This window comes from Xenopus tropicalis, chromosome 10, assembly GCF_000004195.4.
Source record: "Xenopus tropicalis strain Nigerian chromosome 10, UCB_Xtro_10.0, whole genome shotgun sequence".
Classification (NCBI taxonomy): Eukaryota; Metazoa; Chordata; class Amphibia; order Anura; family Pipidae; genus Xenopus; species Xenopus tropicalis.
The window spans coordinates 5,264,377-5,284,941 of NC_030686.2; the positions used below are offsets into that span (position 1 = coordinate 5,264,377).

At 46.0% G+C, this 20,565-nt stretch overlaps 1 protein-coding gene across 1 annotated transcript in view; it reads right to left on the reverse strand.

Moving 5' to 3' along the window:
• c20orf85 (chromosome 20 open reading frame 85) overlaps nucleotides 1–20,565 on the reverse strand; it is a 204,826-nt gene that overhangs the window by 183,693 nt on the left and 568 nt on the right. Inside the window, exon 2 of the mRNA XM_031894221.1 lies at nucleotides 6,072–6,231. The gene's annotated coding sequence lies outside the window, so the exon portion shown is untranslated. The remainder of the gene's footprint in view (nucleotides 1–6,071; nucleotides 6,232–20,565) is intronic.

The following is a 20,565-nucleotide window of genomic DNA, read 5'->3' on the forward strand; positions in this document are numbered from 1 at the left end:
CCCTTAGACAGTACAGTATGGGGGTACAGCTTATTGTGTGCCCAGAACATTCCTTCTCTGTATATTTGTATTTATACATATGGGTAGGAGGTGCCATAGTGTTTCCCTTAGACAGTACAGTATGGGGGTACAGCTTATTGTGTGCCCAGAACATTCCTTCTCTGTATATTTGTATTTATACATATGGGTAGGAGATGCCATAGTGTTTCCCTTAGACAGTACAGTATGGGGGTACAGCTTATTGTGTGCCCAGAACATTCCTTCTCTGTATAGTTGTATTTATACATATGGGTAGGAGATGCCATAGTGTTTCCCTTAGACAGTACAGTATGGGGGTACAGCTTATTGTGTGCCCAGAACATTCCTTCTCTGTATATTTGTATTTATACATATGGGTAGGAGATGCCATAGTGTTTCCCTTAGACAGTACAGTATGGGGGTACAGCTTATTGTGTGCCCAGAACATTCCTTCTCTGTATAGTTGTATTTATACATATAGATTAAGAACAGCAACAATGCAAGAAAAGTCTGCTGTTTAAGCGGCACAGTGACTCTGTGTACCTGGAATGCCAGGGCCTATTTTGACTCCCAGTCTGGACCTGATCCCACACACAAACACACACATATTATACATATATATATATATATACACAGGATTTTTGCTAAGGGAGAAGAGTGCAGTCCATGGATGTGTCACTTGTACACGCGCTAGTGACTCACAGTCGCTCTCGCACACTCACCGAGATGTTGTTTCACCAATGTATGTGACTCACTGTCTGACTCTCGCTCCATACTGAGTGCTCATAGATACATTTAAAGGGGAAACCCACATCTTGAAAACACTTTAACACTTTAGTTCCCAAAAGGAATGAAATAATCTGGTCGTCAGGGTCACTGACCCCAGCAACCACCAATCAGACCGTAAGGCTTCAGTTTCTAGTTCTATGCTTATGTTTCTATATAGGCCTTTTCTGTTTCCCCTGCTGCCTGGGGCCCAGGATACACACAGTGGCGTAACTAGCTGTTACTGGGCCCCATAGCAAATTCAGTTTGGGGCCCCCGAAGTTGACCTCTTTTACCATGACATATTAAACTGCTCTAAAATAAGGGTCCTACTGAGCCCCCTGCTTCCTCTGTAGTTACGCCCCTGGATACACACTGTTATACTGCTATAGTCTGAATTGTATGGGCTTGTTGGTTCCTAAGGCCACATTTGGCTTTACTTGCCCTTTAAATAGCAAAGCTATAGATGAAAAGCTAAATATATATATATTATATATAGACAACAACAAGAGATGCTCTGCACTCACCCATTATCAATATATATAGGACATTAAGACATTCTGTGCATTAAGCTACTAAGAAATGCCCTCCCTTTTAAACAAAACAGGGATTGTTTGTCCGTACATTGCAATATACTTCAAGCTGGCCAACTGCGTCAAAGTCATCCCTTCTGGCCAGTCCTACACTGACCTATGCGATTCAAGAATTCTACTGCTTCATTATACATTTAGTGGTTGAGCACAACTTTCCCCTTTTTGCTATAGTTTATACAGGAGCAGGGGCCAGCTCCATGTTGTAGCTCCCACCCTTCCCAGCTACAGTCAGGTGATCCCAGTGGAGCCAATAAAAGGGCAACCATATGGGGGTTTTAACCTTGAAAGCAAGTAAGTTGCAGGCAGGGCCGCCATCAGGGGGGCACAGGGGGTACATTCGTCCCGGGCCTGGACAATTTTAACCTTAAAAGGGGGCCCGGCTGTGCTACAGTTTTCTTAGCTCGGGCCCCCTTAAATCAATTCCGGGCCCTGTCATTGGTGGTCAGCGGGTGATCCTATTGGTTGCGCCCCATGCGTACATTCACGTCAGTACGCACGGGGCGCAACCTTATAAAAGGGCCTGTCGTCTGCCGGCACTCAGAAGCGCCGAGGCGTCGTCGAGGAACTACCTCACCGGAGGAGCGGGAAAGCTGCCGCTGAAGACTGCAAGAGGCCGGGGGCTGTTCCGTGCTGTGCTGGCTACCAATGTACTGGGGTGGGGCCCCTGCTGGCTACCAATGTACTGGGGTGGGGGCCCTGCTGGCTACCAATGTACTAGGGGGGGGGCCCTGCTGGCTACCAATGTACTGGGAGGGGGGCCTGCTGGCTACCAATGTACTGGGGGGGCCTGCTGGCTACCAATGTACTGGGGTGGGGGCCCTGCTGGCTACCAATGTACTGGGGTGGGGGCCCTGCTGGCTACCAATGTACTAGGGGGGGGGGCCCTGCTGGCTACCAATGTACTGGGAGGGGGGCCTGCTGGCTACCAATGTACTGGGGGGGGGGCCTGCTGGATACCAATGTACTGGGAGGGGGGCCTGCTGGCTACCAATGTACTGGGGGGGGGGGCCTGCTGGCTACCAATGTACTGGGAGGGGGGCCTGCTGGCTACCAATGTACTGGGGGGGGCCTGCTGGCTACCAATGTACTGGGGGGGGGCCTGCTGGCTACCAATGTACTGGGGGGGCCTGCTGGCTACCAATGTACTGGGAGGGGGGCCTGCTGGCTACCAATGTACTGAGGGGGGGGCCTGCTGGCTACCAATGTACTAGGGGGGGGCCTGCTGGCTACCAATGTACTAGGGGGGGGGGGCCTGCTGGCTACCAATGTACTAGGGGGGGCCTGCTGGCTACCAATGTACTAGGGGGGAGCCCTGCTGGCTACCAATGTACTAGGGGGGGCACTGCTGGCTACCAATGTACTAGGGGGGGCACTGCTGGCTACCAATGTACTAGGGGGGGCACTGCTGGCTACCAATGTACTAGGGGGGGCACTGCTGGCTACCAATGTACTAGGGGGGGCACTGCTGGCTACCAATGAACTAGGGGGGCACTGCTGGCTACCAATGTACTAGGGGGGCACTGCTGGCTACCAATGTACTAGGGGGGGCACTGCTGGCTACCAATGTACTAGGGGGGGCACTGCTGGCTACCAATGTACTAGGGGGGCACTGCTGGCTACCAATGTACTAGGGGGGCCCTGCTGGCTACCAATGTACTAGGGGGGCACTGCTGGCTACCAATGTACTAGGGGGGCACTGCTGGCTACCAATGTACTAGGGGGGGCACTGCTGGCTACCAATGTACTAGGGGGGGCACTGCTGGCTACCAATGTACTAGGGGGGACACTGCTGGCTACCAATGTACTAGGGGGCACTGCTAGCTACCAATGTATGGGGGGGGCCCTGCTGACTACCAATGTACTGGGGGGGGCACTGCTAGCTACCAATGTATGGGGGGGGCCCTGCTGACTACCAATGTACTGGGGGGGGCCCTGCTGACTACCAATGTACTGGGGGGGGCACTGCTAGCTACCAATGTACTGGGGGGGGCACTGCTGGCTACCATGTATTAGGGGGGGGGCCTGCTGGCTGTGAGTCCTTTTGTACTGGTGGGAGGGGGGCCCAGAAAATTTTCTTGTGAGGGGCCCCGTGATTTCTGATGGCGGCCCTGGTTGCAGGTAAAACTTAGTCCCTTTGCTAAATGTATATTGAAGCAGTAGAATTCACATTGCACATCAAATCAAAAGTTGAAAAAAATGAGGTTTATTTTTGTCCGACGTTTCAGTTCCCTATTGGAACTTTCATCAGGGACTCCCAGCAACCAGATAGCTGCTGAAATTCCAAACTGGAGAACTGCTGAACAAAAAGCTCAATAGCTGAAAAACCACAAAAAATGAAGACCAATTGCAAACTGCCTCAGAATATCAATGTCTACATAGTTACATAGTTACATAGTTACATAGTTACATAGGGTTGAAAAAAGACCATTGTCCATCAAGTTCAACCCATCCGAGTAAACCCAGCACACAACCTATACTAACCAATCTATACACTCACATACATAAACTATATATATACAACCAGTAATACTAACTGTAGATATTAGTATCACAATAGCCTTGGATATTCTGCTTGTTCAAAAACTCATCCAGGCCCCTCTTAAAGGCATTAACAGAGTCTGCCATTACCCCATCACTAGGAAGGGCATTCCCCAACCTCACTGCCCTCACCGTGAGGAACCCCCTACGCTGCTTCAAATGGAAGCTCTGTTCCTCTAATCTAAAGGGGTGACCCCTGGTGCGCTGATTGTTTTTATGGGAAAAAAGAACATCCCCCAACTGCCTATAATCCCCTCTAATGTACTTGTACAGAGTAATCATGTCCCCTCGCAAGCGCCTCTTTTCCAGAGAAAACAACCCCAACCTCGACAGTCTCACCTCATAGTTTAACCCTTCCATCCCCTTAACCAGTTTAGTTGCAGTCTCTGCACTCTCTCCAGCTCATTAATATCCTTCTTAAGGACTGGAGCCCAAAACTGCACTGCATACTCAAGGTGAGGCCTTACCAGGGACCTATAAAGCGGCAAAAATATGTTCTCATCCCTTGAGTCAATGCCCTTTTTTATACAAGACAGCACTTTATTTGCTTTAGTAGCCACAGAATGACACTGCCTGGAATTAGACAACTTGTGATCTACAAAAACCCCTAGATCCTTCTCCATTAAGGATGCCCCCAACACACTACCATTCAGTAGATAGTTTGCGTTTATATTATTCCTACCAAAGTGCATAACTTTGCACTTGTCAACATTGAACCTCATTTTCCAGTTTGCTGCCCAGCATATTAAATGTTAGTTTAAAGGTGAACTTCCCCTTTAAACATCAACAAACTGGGTCCTTTCAGCAGTCTTATCTCTTTCTTATAGATAAACACAGAGGTTAACCATCTGGGCACTTATGCCAGGGTATGGGTGAGTTTTAATAAACTGCCCCAACCCAACATAGTACAGATGAGCTACCACCCAATGCCGCCCCCCTCCCCCACTAACCCCTGCGCCCCTACATTGTCCCTTTGCTTCTAATGTTCAACAAAGTTCTATTCAATTACAATTTGCTTGTGTAGACTTTGAATAACCTCCCTATTCGGTTGCCTGGTTGCTACCATAACAGGGACCCTAGCAACTGCAAATTGTTATAGAATTTCACAGTGGGTATAATATTAAAGGCTAGAGGTGAATTTCCCCTTTAAATAGTCTCGCCTGCGATACCATAACCCAACGTATCCCATATAGCCCTGTGAGTGGGGGAGCCAATCAGGAGGCATTAAGGTATTCGTACATACTAAACCCTAACCCAACGTATCCCATATAGCCCTGTGAGTGGGGGAGCCAATCAGGAGGCATTAGGGTATTCCTACATACTATACCCTAACCCAACATATCCCATATAGCCCTGTGAGTGGGGGAGCCAATCAGGAGGCATTAGGGTATTCCTACATACCATACCCTAACCCAACGTATCCCATATAGCCCTGTGAGTGGGGGAGCCAATCAGGAGGCATTAGGGTATTCCTACATACTATACCCTAACCCAACGTATCCCATATAGCCCTGTGAGTGGGGGAGCCAATCAGGAGGCATTAGGGTATTCCTACATACTATACCCTAACCCAACATATCCCATATAGCCCTGTGAGTGGGGGAGCCAATCAGGAGGCATTAGGGTATTCCTACATACTATACCCTAACCCAACGTATCCCATATAGCCCTGTGAGTGGGGGAGCCAATCAGGAGGCATTAGGGTATTCCTACATACTATACCCTAACCCAACGTATCCCATATAGCCCTGTGAGTGGGGGAGCCAATCAGGAGGCATTAGGGTATTCCTACATACTATACCCTAACCCAACATATCCCATATAGCCCTGTGAGTGGGGGAGCCAATCAGGAGGCATTAGGGTATTCCTACATACCATACCCTAACCCAACGTATCCCATATAGCCCTGTGAGTGGGGGAGCCAATCAGGAGGCATTAGGGTATTCCTACATACTATACCCTAACCCAACGTATCCCATATAGCCCTGTGAGTGGGGGAGCCAATCAGGAGGCATTAGGGTATTCCTACATACTATACCCTAACCCAACATATCCCATATAGCCCTGTGAGTGGGGGAGCCAATCAGGAGGCATTATGGTATTGCTACATACTATACAGATTATACCCCCACTTATACAGAATGAAGTTGTACTTACCATCCTCTGGGCCCAGGACTCGGACCCACAGATGGGCCCCCGGCCCAGAGACTTCCCAGAATTCCTTCTTGCCCTCGCTGGTCATTGAGCATCTCCTTTGGGGGGGCGGGGGGTTCATATTCAGGTGCTGCATCCCCAAAAAATCCCTTGCACCCTGTAACTAAATAAAACACAAAGAATTAGGGCTGGGTTGATTAAATGAGAAAAAACCATACAGTGAGGGAAAATAACTCGGGTTGGTGTCTCTGCTCTTATAGACGTTGTCAATAAAGTTATCCAACATATGCGCCATCCCAATGGCCAGTTGGTACAAAGACTGGATTCCTACAGACTGACTGTTGATTGGACACAGAGCTCAAGGCGCCCCACAATATCGGATAAAGACCAGAGCATGCACACTTGACCACACCCTCTACTACCGGATTGGTCCATACACATGTGCTAATTAAGTGGGTACCACCCACTAAGCTCCCCTTCATTCCCCCCCCATACCCCTCTCCTTTGCTATCAGCTTCCAAGTTGAAAATTATTTTATATTTGCCATTACTTTAGGCTGTTCCTCCTCCTCTCACCTCACCTGACCCACTAAGGATTATAATGGGCCCCCTGACCTCTCTGCTAAGGATTATAATGGGCCCCCTGACCTCTCTACTAAGGATTATAATGGGCCCCCAGACCTCTCTACTAAGGATTATAATGGGCCCCCAGACCTCTCTACTAAGGATTATAATGGGCCCCCAGACCTCTCTACTAAGGATTGTAATGGGCCCCCACACCTCTCTACTAAGGATTATAATGGGCCCCCAGACCTCTCTACTAAGGATTACAATGCAATAGTGAAACAGAGGAATGAAAGGCTTTGGATTGTTGCTCAGAGCCCAAATGCAAAAGATGAGATTTTCCTTGTTCTCTTTTCCCCCCGGAAACAGACGATGCACAGAAATAGCCGAGCGGCGAATGTGCCCAGAGAGCTCCGGCTAAACATGGAGACTTGGTGCCGCGCCAGCCCCTGTGCGGTTTTGCCTCCCATGCAAATGTAATACAGATGTTCCTTTTAATTCACGACACCAGAGAAACTCAAACTCCCCCCAAATTATATCTCAGCCCCTGTCTGTGTCCTCTTCCCCCCCCACCAGGGGGCAACGGGGCTTCAATTCATTTACAGCAAATCTTAATAGCCCCGCAGCCTGGATATAGTATATTATACAATTACATTATGTGCATATATGATATGGGGGTTACACTGTGACAGTGGGGGGGGGGGGGGGCTGGGGGAAAGATGGGGGGTATATCTGTGCCTATATATTATACAGTTACATTATGTGCATATATGATATGGGGGTTACACTGTGACAGTGGGGGGGGGCTGGGGGAAAGATGGGGGTATATCTGTGCCTATATATTATACAGTTACATTATGTGCATATATGATATGGGGGTTACACTGTGACAGTGGGGGGGGGGGGCTGGGGGAAAGATGGGGGGTATATCTGTGCCTATATATTATACAGTTACATTATGTGCATATATGATATGGGGGTTACACTGTGACAGTGGGGGGGGGGCTGGGGGAAAGATGGGGGGTATATCTGTGCCTATATATTATACAGTTACATTATGTGCATATATGATATGGGGGTTACACTGTGACAGTGGGGGGGGGGCTGGGGGAAAGATGGGGGGTATATCTGTGCCTATATATTATACAGTTACATTATGTGCATATATGATATGGGGGTTACACTGTGACAGTGGGGGGGGGGGCTGGGGGAAAGATGGGGGGTATATCTGTGCCTATATATTATACAGTTACATTATGTGCATATATGATATGGGGGTTACACTGTGACAGTGGGGGGGGGGGGCTGGGGGAAAGATGGGGGGTATATCTGTGCCTATATATTATACAGTTACATTATGTGCATATATGATATGGGGGTTACACTGTGACAGTGGGGGGGGGGCTGGGGGAAAGATGGGGGGTATATCTGTGCCTATATATTATACAGTTACATTATGTGCATATATGATATGGGGGTTACACTGTGACAGTGGGGGGGGGGGCTGGGGGAAAGATGGGGGGTATATCTGTGCCTATATATTATACAGTTACATTATGTGCATATATGATATGGGGGTTACACTGTGACAGTGGGGGGGGGGGGGGCCAGACAAGACCAGTACATTAAACAAAAAGATCAGAGATTCGCTCAATCATAGTCAGAACGGCACATAATGAAGCTGAACAGGAGCCAAGGTCGTAACTGTGATTTAGGAAACAAAACACTAACAGCTCAATGTCCCGCTCTGTAAATCGACTTTTATATAATGATCCTGTGCTTAAGAGGTGAGTTATTTTACAAGGAAACAACCAATTGAGTGACTGTAAATATCAGCAAATGTTAAAGGAGCCCAAACCCAAAATGGTGCCTGTACATGTGGGTAGGAGGTGCCATAGTGTTTCCCGTAGACAGTACAGTATGGGGGTACAGCTTATTGTGTGCCCAGAACATTCCTTCTCTGTATATTTGTATTTATACATATGGGTAGGAGGTGCCATAGTGTTTCCCTTAGACAGTACAGTATGGGGGTACAGCTTATTGTGTGCCCAGAACATTCCCTCTCTGTATATTTGTATTTATACATATGGGTAGGGGGTGCCATAGTGTTTCCCTTAGACAGTACAGTATGGGGGTACAGCTTATTGTGTGCCCAGAACATTCCTTCTCTGTATATTTGTATTTATACATATGGGTAGGGGGTGCCATAGTGTTTCCCGTAGACAGTACAGTATGGGGGTACAGCTTATTGTGTGCCCAGAACATTCCTTCTCTGTATATTTGTATTTATACATATGGGTAGGAGGTGCCATAGTGTTTCCCGTAGACAGTACAGTATGGGGGTACAGCTTATTGTGTGCCCAGAACATTCCTTCTCTGTATATTTGTATTTATACATATGGGTAGGAGGTGCCATAGTGTTTCCCTTAGACAGTACAGTATGGGGGTACAGCTTATTGTGTGCCCAGAACATTCCCTCTCTGTATATTTGTATTTATACATATGGGTAGGGGGTGCCATAGTGTTTCCCTTAGACAGTACAGTATGGGGGTACAGCTTATTGTGTGCCCAGAACATTCCCTCTCTGTATATTTGTATTTATACATATGGGTAGGGGGTGCCATAGTGTTTCCCTTAGACAGTACAGTATGGGGGTACAGCTTATTGTGTGCCCAGAACATTCCTTCTCTGTATATTTGTATTTATACATATGGGTAGGGGGTGCCATAGTGTTTCCCTTAGACAGTACAGTATGGGGGTACAGCTTATTGTGTGCCCAGAACATTCCTTCTCTGTATATTTGTATTTATACATATGGGTAGGGGGTGCCATAGTGTTTCCCTTAGACAGTACAGTATGGGGGTACAGCTTATTGTGTGCCCAGAACATTCCTTCTCTGTATATTTGTATTTATACATATGGGTAGGAGGTGCCATAGTGTTTCCCTTAGACAGTACAGTATGGGGGTACAGCTTATTGTGTGCCCAGAACATTCCCTCTCTGTATATTTGTATTTATACATATGGGTAGGGGGTGCCATAGTGTTTCCCTTAGACAGTACAGTATGGGGGTACAGCTTATTGTGTGCCCAGAACATTCCCTCTCTGTATATTTGTATTTATACATATGGGTAGGGGGTGCCATAGTGTTTCCCTTAGACAGTACAGTATGGGGGTACAGCTTATTGTGTGCCCAGAACATTCCTTCTCTGTATATTTGTATTTATACATATGGGTAGGGGGTGCCATAGTGTTTCCCTTAGACAGTACAGTATGGGGGTACAGCTTATTGTGTGCCCAGAACATTCCTTCTCTGTATATTTGTATTTATATATATACAGCCATATTAAAATGAAACCCTCTTGACGAAGTTATTGGTGGGGATGTATCTATGCCCCATGTGTGAAAGGCCTTCCCAGGAAGCGAATGGTTAAACATACAAGCTGCAGGCTGGGGGGCCCTATCTCCCCACATTGAGCCTCTCTAACACAACTTGGCTGATTGCCTCCCATCACAAAACCTGCAGTCAGATAAAGGGCAAGCTAACCCTCACACAGCAATAACCCAGAGCCCTGGGTTCCCTTCCCCTTTAATTCTTTTACAGCAGCCGAACCCCAAGTGCTCAGACTTCCCCAGCGCACCGGGAACATCAGACGCCGCTCAACCTATTTCTGTAATGAGATTTCTTTACCCCGTGAAGCATAATCAGGAGGGAATAGGGAACAGGAGGGATAAAGGATCAGATGCGCAGGAGGAGGAGAGAGAGAATGCGCAGCGTTAGCAGCGAGGAAATCAGGTCAGCCCGGGGCGGCGAGATGACTCCCCTCCAACAATCTGCGGCTTTGTGCTGTCTCAGGGGTCTCGGGAGGCTACAGGCGCCCCCCAAACTCTGCGCTTTGTGCTATTATCAATACTGACGGACTCTGGTGACAATTTAATTCTCGCAATCCTATAAAGTGCGGAGCTTAACCTGTAACTTATCCGCTGCGCTCCGACTGCCAGCGCTCCAACTGCCAGCACTCTCCCATACAGCCACTGCTGGAGACTTGTAGTACAGCAACTACTTGTACCGGTACAGCCTGCACCCCTACTCACTGGGCTGGGCCCCCTTAGCTCATAACAAGGTTACAGATATATAGAAACATTGGGGTAACAGTCACCCTGCTATAGTTCCAGGGGTACCCAGCGCACAAATAAGCACTCACCCCAAATCCCCCCCTAACTGGCCTTCAGGCTGGGCCCCCTTAGCCCATAACAAGGTTACAGATATATAGAAACATTGGGGTAACAGTCACCCCGCTATAGTTCCAGGGGTACCCAGGGCACAAATAAGCACTCACCCCAAATCCCCCCCTAACTGGCCTTCAGGCTGGGCCCCCTTAGCCCATAACAAGGTTACAGATATATAGAAACATTGGGGTAACAGTCACCCCGCTATAGTTCCAGGGGTACCCAGGGCACAAATAAGCACTCACCCCAAATCCCCCCCTAACTGGCCTTCAGGCTGGGCCCCCTTAGCCCATAACAAGGTTACAGATATATAGAAACATTATGGTAACAGTCACCCTGCTATAGTTCCAGGGGTACCCAGGGCACAAATAAGCACTCACCCCAAATCCCCCCCTAACTGGCCTTCAGGCTGGGCCCCCTTAGCCCATAACAAGGTTACAGATATATAGAAACATTGGGGTAACAGTCACCCCGCTATAGTTCCATGGGTACCCAGGGCACAAATAAGCACTCACCCCAAATCCCCCCCTAACTGGCCTTCAGGCTGGGCCCCCTTAGCCCAAAACTAGGTTACAGATATATAGAAACATTGGGGTAACAGTCACCCTGCTATAGTTCCAGGGGTACCCAGGGCACAAATAAGCACTCACCCCAAATCCCCCCCTAACTGGCCTTCAGGCTGGGCCCCCTTAGCCCAAAACTAGGTTACAGATATATAGAAACATTGGGGTAACAGTCACCCCGCTATAGTTCCAGGGGTACCCAGGGCACAAATAAGCACTCACCCCAAATCCCCCCCTAACTGGCCTTCAGGCTGGGCCCCCTTAGCCCATAACAAGGTTACAGATATATAGAAACATTGGGGTAACAGTCACCCCGCTATAGTTCCAGGGGTACGCAGGGCACAAATAAGCACTCACCCAAAGTCTCCCCCGCCCCCCGAAAACTACCATAGCTCAATGGTCCCCATACTGTGTAGCCAGCTCTTCTAGGGAGGCTCAGAGTAGTGGCTCAGGGGGTCCTGCCAAAGGGAGATCTGTGGAGCTTCTGGGTACAATTAAGGGTGGTACTTGGGGCGAATGCCCCAGATATTCCTGGAATTATGGCTAAATTACAGATACATCACATGACTCCTAACTACTGCTATGGGCTAGTAGCTGCTATGAGATAGTAGCTGCCAGTAGCTGCTATGGGCCAGTAGCTGCTATGGGCCAGTAGCTGCTATGGGCCAGTAGCTGCTATGGGCCAGTAGCTGCTATGGGCCAGTAGCTGCTATGGGCCAGTAGCTGCTATGGGCCAGTAGCTGCTATGGGCTAGTAGTTGCTATGGGCCAGTAGTTGCTATGGGCCAGTAGTTGCTATGGGCCAGTAGTTGCTATGGGCCAGTAGTTGCTATGGGCCAGTAGTTGCTATGGACCAGTATCTGCTATGGGCCAGTATCTGCTATGGGCCAGTATCTGCTATGGGCCAGTAGTGGCCATGGGAAGTGGGAGCTCAGAATAGGGGCTCAAACCAAGGGAGCCTGGGAAGCTGCGCTGTGGGGAGTGGGATTTTGGGGGGGCCATTGGCTCTTCCCCGCGTGTAGGAGACATTTCAGTTAATCTGCGCCACTCGCTCAATCTGTGCTCACACATTTATAGAAGCCCAGTCAGAATCCAAAAACCTGGCAGCCTTAACAAAAGCAAAGCTGGTATCAGGGCGAGGAGACTAAAAATAACCCGGTTCTGTCCGCCCTTCTCAAACAAAGAACAGCTTTGTACAACATTAGGGGGGCCCAAAGCAGCTGCCTCCCCCAAGCCGGCAAAATACTCATTTTCTGTATTTTCCATTTCAGCAGCGCAACTCGGGAGATCAACAAGGATTGGAACAAACGCAGATCTGGACTCCTGAGATCGGCTTATTTGTGGGGGGTATCGAGCGGTATCGCGGCAGCTTCTGATTGGTCCGCTGAGATCTGGCAGGCATATTTTTTGTAGTATGGCCTCCGATTCCTGGAGGCCTATTTCCCATCTATAGGGCTGACTGGCCGCAGCCTGGGCTAGTAACGGAAATGATCCAGACAGTTTGCATTTGGTCTTCATTTTTTATTATTTGTAATTTCTTAGTCATTTCATTTTCAGTTCAGGAGCTCAACAGTTTGGAGTTTTAGCAGTTACTTGGTTGCTAGGGTCCAAGTTACCTTAGTAACCAAGGAATGGTTTAGATGAGAGACTGGTATATGAATAGGGGAGGGGTTGAACAGAAAAGAAAGTTACAAAAAGTAACAATAACAATGAAACTGGAGCCTCACAGAGCAATAGGTTTTGGCTGCCGGGGTCAGTGACCCCCATTTGAAAGCTGCAAAGAGTTGGAAGAAGAAGGCAAATAATTTATAGACTATAACAAATAAGTAATGAAGACCAATTGAAAGGTTGCTTAGAATTTGCCATTGAGAGAGAGAGAGTAGAACTATAAGAGTAGAAAGAAGAGAAAGGAAGGAGGAGCCAGTGCTTAGTAGGTTCGGTTCTGACCCGACAGTTAGGCTGTTAGGCCTGTTTGGGTCTCAACTGTCTGTTTTCAGTCTTGTGAAACCCCAACAATAATCTGTCCAATAAACGAGAAACATTTAAATACTCACTTTGCGTTATGTTTCTATCGACATGGCTTAGTTATCATTAAATCCAGTTCATTTCTTATTATTACAGAAATATATCAGTCAAAAATAAAGAATTGGGTTTTTGGTTTTAATTAGAATTGCTGTATTTTAGAGCTTTCTGGATAACTGGTTTCCATATAAAAGATACTTTTAATGACAGGATTGGACTGTGTAGGTCACACATAAACCCACCCAACATCCCGCCCACCCCTGACCTCAACATGCCCCACCCCCTTTGTGTGGGTTTAGTCACCAGCAAAGGCAACCCTATTAGTCAGCAATGTTCCCAGGGTTCCCAGGGGGCCGCTATGACCCCAGTCCAACACTGACCGCCCAAACAAGATGTAATGCCTGACTGGCCAATATGGAGGCTCCGTAGTCGCACAGAGGGTAATAACAATAATAATGCCAGTGTCTCAGTGTGGGGAACAGAACTGGAAGTACAAAACAGATTTGGAGAAGAAAAAAAAATAAAAATAAGGGAAAGAGAATGCAGTTTGGTTGCTAAGAAACACTAAAAGCAAAGAAATGTTGGCAAATCTTGAACTTCCCTCAATCTGCACTTTCCCAACTGGCAATAAAATCCGCACTTGGTGAAAAAGTTGCGTGCAAAAGCAAAATGGGACAGATTCACTCATCACTAATGGAGAAGCATGGGCCCCAAAGGCCTCCATTTTGGCCGTGCCATGCCAATATTAGGCAAGGAGGTGAAGAAAGTGTAGTATGGGTGTGGCCTGGGTAGATAAGGGGTGTGGCCATGTATGCCCCACTTTTTAGTATTCATATTTGCTAGATTCCCAGCATTCTCTGGGGTTTCCTATCTGCAGCCCCATAGCAGACCACAACTTATGCTTTTTCTTTTGGTGGGTTTGGATAGACACCCCTCTTTATATCTGTAAATCCGCAGGCTGGGAAATATAGTTTCATGCCAGAAGCAGATTTAGGATGGGGCAGTAAGAGGTTCTGGGACCCCCATGGTTAAATGATTCCCTTTTCTTTGTAATAATAAAACAGTACCTGTACTTGATCCCAACTAAGATATAATTACCCCTTATTGGGGCAGAACAGCCCTATTGGGTTTATTTCATGGTTAAATGATTCCCTTTTCTCTGTAATAATAAATCAGTACCTGTACTTGATCCCAACTAAGATATAATTACCCCTTATTGGGGCAGAACAGCCCTATTGGGTTTATTTCATGGTTAAATGATTCCCTTTTCTCTGTAATAATAAAACAGTACCTGTACTTGATCCCAACTAAGATATAATTACCCCTTATTGGGGCAGAACAGCCCTATTGGGTTTATTTCATGGTTAAATAATTCCCTTTTCTCTGTAATAATAAAACAGTACCTGTACTTGATCCCAACTAAGATATAATTACCCCTTATTGGGGCAGAACAGCCCTATTGGGTTTATTTCATGGTTAAATGATTCCCTTTTCTCTGTAATAATAAAACAGTACCTGTACTTGATCCCAACTAAGATATAATTACCCCTTATTGGGGCAGAACAGCCCTATTGGGTTTATTTCATGGTTAAATGATTCCCTTTTCTCTGTAATAATAAAACAGTACCTGTACTTGATCCCAACTAAGACATAATTACCCCTTATTGGGGCAGAACAGCCCTATTGGGTTTATTTAATGGTTAAATGATTTCTTAGCAGACTTAAGGTATGGGGATTCAAATGACAGGAAAATCCCTTATCCAGAAATCCCCAGGTCCCGAGTGTTCCGGATAACAGGTCCCCTACCTGTATATATATATATACACACATTATGCTGTGCCGGTTTGCTTTCCCTAAGTGCTCAGGTAGCAGCCTCGGTTCTGCCGCAGCCCAGCCCATTGCAGATCAGTGGGAGAGACATTATATATAAAGTACAAGTTGTTCTTTTTTGGAGCTTTGACTTATCAGCTGGTGTTAAAAATAAAAACAGTGTAGGCAGAAATCACAGCAATCTTTTTTTTTTTTTCTTTTCCCTGCACAAACACTGTCTGTTTGCAACCAAACCGAGGCGCTTTAGAAAGTGGCGACAATGCCAAGGCGCCGGAGGGGCTTCACTCTGGGAAATTGGGGGGGTTGATAAAGAAGAAATACAAATTCACGGATAAAAGAGCAAAGTGGCGCGGTGAGAGATTCAGTTGGCGCAGTTCATACATGTAGATCGGTGCCGGGTAACCCTTTCCCCACTGGGCACTAGTGACGCACAGGTTGGGAGTTTTCCCAACTCACTACAAAGGTGCTTCACCTTTAACTTTTAGTATGTAATAGAATAGCCAATTCTAAGCAACTTTTCAATTGGTCTTCATTATTTATTTATTATAGTTTAATCATTTGCCTTCTTTATACTCTTTGCAGGTTTCAAATGGGGGTCACTGACCCAGGCAGCCACAATCTATTGCTCTGTGAGGCTCCAGTTTTATTATTATTCTTACTTTTTAGTACAGGCATGGGATCCCTTACCGGAAAGCTGTTATCCAGAAAGTTCCGAATTACGGAAAGGCCATCTCCCATAGACACCATTATAAGCAAATAATTAAAATTTTTAAACATGATTCCCTTTTCTCTTTATTAATAAAACTGTACCTGTACTTGATCCCAACTAAGATATAATTACCCCTTATTGGGGGCAGAACAGCCCTATTGGGTTTATTTCATGGTTAAATGATTCCCTTTTCTCTGTAATAATAAAACAGTACCTGTACTTGATCCCAACTAAGATATAATTACCCCTTATTGGGGGCAGAACAGCCCTATTGGGTTTATTTCATGGTTAAATGATTCCCTTTTCTCTGTAATAATAAAACAGTACCTGTACTTGATCCCAACTAAGATATAATTACCCCTTATTGGGGCAGAACAGCCCTATTGGGTTTATTTCATGGTTAAATGATTCCCTTTTCTCTGTAATAATAAAACAGTACCTGTAGTTGATCCCAACTAAGATATAATTACCCCTTATTGGGGCAGAACAGCCCTATTGGGTTTATTTCATGGTTAAATGATTCCCTTTTCTCTGTAATAATAGAACAGTACCTGTACTTGATCCCAACTAAGATATAATTACCCCTTATTGGGGGCAGAACAGCCCTATTGGGTTTATTTCATGGTTAAATGATTCCCTTTTCTCTGTAATAATAAAACAGTACCTGTACTTGATCCCAACTAAGATATAATTACCCCTTATTGGGGCAGAACAGCCCTATTGGGTTTATTTCATGGTTAAATGATTCCCTTTTCTCTGTAATAATAAAACAGTACCTGTAGTTGATCCCAACTAAGATATAATTACCCCTTATTGGGGCAGAACAGCCCTATTGGGTTTATTTCATGGTTAAATGATTCCCTTTTCTCTGTAATAATAGAACAGTACCTGTACTTGATCCCAACTAAGATATAATTACCCCTTATTGGGGGCAGAACAGCCCTATTGGGTTTATTTAATGGTTAAATGATTCCCTTTTCTCTGTAATAATAAAACAGTACCTGTACTTGATCCCAACTAAGATATAATTACCCCTTATTGGGGGCAGAACAGCCCTATTGGGTTTACTCAATATTTAAATGTTTTTTAGCAGAGCTTAAGTTATGGAGATCCAAATTACGGAAGATCCCTTATCTAGAAAACCCCAGGTCCCCAGCATTCTGGATAACAGATCCCATACCTGTACTTATCTTTCTATTCAGTCCCTCCCCTATTCGTAAATCAGTCTCTCATTCAAACCACTCCCGGGTTGCTAAGGTCATTTGGACCCTAGCAACCAGATAGCTGCTGAAACTCCAAACTAGAAAGTCGCTAAAGAATTATTGAAGTAACATAAATAATAAAAAATGAAGACTAACTGCAAATTATCTTTACGTCATACTAAAAGCTAATTGAAAGGCTGACAACCCCTGTAACTACAAGATTCCCAAATAAAGTGCCAGAGCCGTTGCAGTTTCTAAATCCACCACTAGGGGCGCAAGGATCACTGCGCAGTTTCTGACTAACCACTACATGTATGGCTGCAGGCAGGGGAGTGCTAAATCACTAAAGCTTTATTATATAACAGAAGGGATTCACAGGCCTCCAGATACACACACGGTGCTGCTTTAATGCTCAACACAAGAGGCAATTAACCCTCTAAAGGGGAAGCTACACCTCTACATTTAGAGTTACTTGTAAATGTTTTTTTTTTTTCTGACTGTTTACATTCTCTGCACTGCTGGTCCTGACTCCTAAAAACTATATAGCAGAAGCCGGCTGATTAATAGACCTAAAGGAGATCCGGCCTACTACATTGTTTCAAGAGCTTCTAAAAAAAAAAAAAAAAAAAAAAAAGCTTTTAAATGGGGGGGCCGAAAAACGATTGTTCTGTGAGGCTCCAATATTATTGTTATTACATTTTATAACTTTCGTTTCCATTCAGCCCCTCTCCTATTCACATATCAGTCTCTTATTCAATCCAGTCCCTGGTCGCTAAGGTTATTTGGAACCTAGCAACCAGACAGCTGCTAAAACTTCAAACTGGAGAGCCGCGGAACACAAAGTGAAAAAATAAAACTACAAATGGTTTTTTAAAATAGACCAATTGCAACTTGCCTCATACTAAGTTACCTTGAAGGTTAATAACACCTTTAAACGCAATAATAAACGGATATTAAACGTGGCTTATGAGCCATTGCTTGAGCCTGGTGCTGCAGCCTGCACTCATTACTAAGCAGCCATGCAGAATACATGGGAATTTATTTAGGCAGTTGGCTGTACGGTTCCCTTCTCAGGTTTATCAGTACCAATAGCCCGATACTAAGATATAAATATTATATAACAGACTCTCCATGGTTCACGTCCGACCCTATTAACACATGATACATTAGGGTGCCCCAGGGTGACTAGTATTAACACATGATACAGTAGGGTGCCCCAGGGTGACTAGTATTAACACATGATACAGTAGGGTGCCCCAGGGTCCATACTAACACATGATACAGTAGGGTGCCCCAGGGTGACTAGTATAAAGACATGATATAATGGGGTGCCCCAGGGTGACTAGTATAAAGACATGATATAATGGGGTGCCCCAGGGTGACTAGTATTAACACATGACATAATGGGGTGCCCCAGGGTGACTAGTAGTAACACATGATATAATGGGGTGCCCCAGGGTGACTAGTATAAACACATGATATAATGGGGTGCCCCAGGGTGACTAGTATTAACACATGATATAATGGGGTGCCCCAGGGTGACTAGTAGTAACACATGATATAATGGGGTGCCCCAGGGTGACTAGTATAAACACATGATATAATGGGGTGCCCCAGGGTGACTAGTATAAAGACATGATATAATGGGGTGCCCCAGGGTGACTAGTATTAACACATGATATAATGGGGTGCCCCAGGGTGACTAGTAGTAACACATGATATAATGGGGTGCCCCAGGGTGACTAGTATAAACACATGATATAATGGGGTGCCCCAGGGTGACTAGTATTAACACATGATATAATGGGGTGCCCCAGGGTGACTAGTAGTAACACATGATATAATGGGGTGCCCCAGGGTGACTAGTATAAACACATGATATAATGGGGTGCCCCAGGGTGACTAGTAGTAACACATGATATAATGGGGTGCCCGCAGGGTGACTAGTATTAACACATGACATAATGGGGTGCCCCAGGGTGACTAGTAGTAACACATGATATAATGGGGTGCCCCAGGGTGACTAGTATAAACATATGATATAATGGGGTGCCCCAGGGTGACTAGTATTAACACATGAACATAATGGGGTGCCCCAGGGTGACTAGTAGTAACACATGATATAATGGGGTGCCCCAGGGTGATAGTAACACATGATAATGGTGCCCCAGGGTACTAGTAGTAACACATGATATAATGGGGTGCCCCAGGGTGACTAGTAGTAACACATGATATAATGGGGTGCCCCAGGGTGACTAGTAGTAACACATGATATAATGGGGTGCCCCAGGGTGACTAGTAGTAACACATGATATAATGGGGTGCCCCAGGGTGACTAGTAGTAACACATGATATAATGGGGTGCCCCAGGGTGACTAGTAGTAACACATGATATAATGGGGTGCCCCAGGGTGACTAGTAGTAACACATGATATAATGGGGTGCCCCAGGGTGACTAGTAGTAACACATGATATAATGGGGTGCCCCAGGTGACTAGTATTAACACATGATATAATGGGGTGCCCCAGGGTGACTAGTAGTAAACATGATATAATGGGGTGCCCCAGGGTGACTAGTATAACACATGATATAATGGGGTGCCCCAGGGTGACTAGTAGTAACACATGATATAATGGGGTGCCCAGGGTGACTAGTATAAACACATGATATAATGGGGTGCCCCTGGGTGACTAGTATACACATGATATAATGGGGTGCCCAGGTGACTAAACACATGATATAATGGGGTGCCCCAGGGTGACTAGTAAACACATGATATAATGGGGTGCCCCAGGGTGACTAGTAGTAACACATGATATAATGGGGTGCCACTTGATATAATGGGGTGCCCCAGGGTGACTGTAATAAACACATGATATAATGGGGTCCCCAGGGTGACTAGTATAAAACACATGATATAATGGGGTGCCCAGGGTGACTAGTATAAACACATGATATAATGGGGTGCCCCAGGGTGACTATGATATATGGGGTGCCCCAGGGTGACTAGTAGTAACACATGATATAATGGGGTGCCCCAGGGTGACTAGTAGTAACACATGATATAATGGGGTGCCCCAGGGTGACTAGTAGTAACACATGATATAATGGGGTGCCCCAGGGTGACTAGTAGTAACACATGATATAATGGGGTGCCCCAGGGTGACTAGTATAAACACATGATATAATGGGGTGCCCAGGGTGACTAGTAGTAACACATGATATAATGGGGTGCCCCAGGGTGACTAGTAGTAACACATGTATATATGGGGTGCCCCAGGGTGACTAGTAGTAACACATGATATAATGGGGTGCCCAGGGTGACTAGTAGTAACACATGATATAATGGGGTGCCCCAGGGTGACTAGTATTAACACAT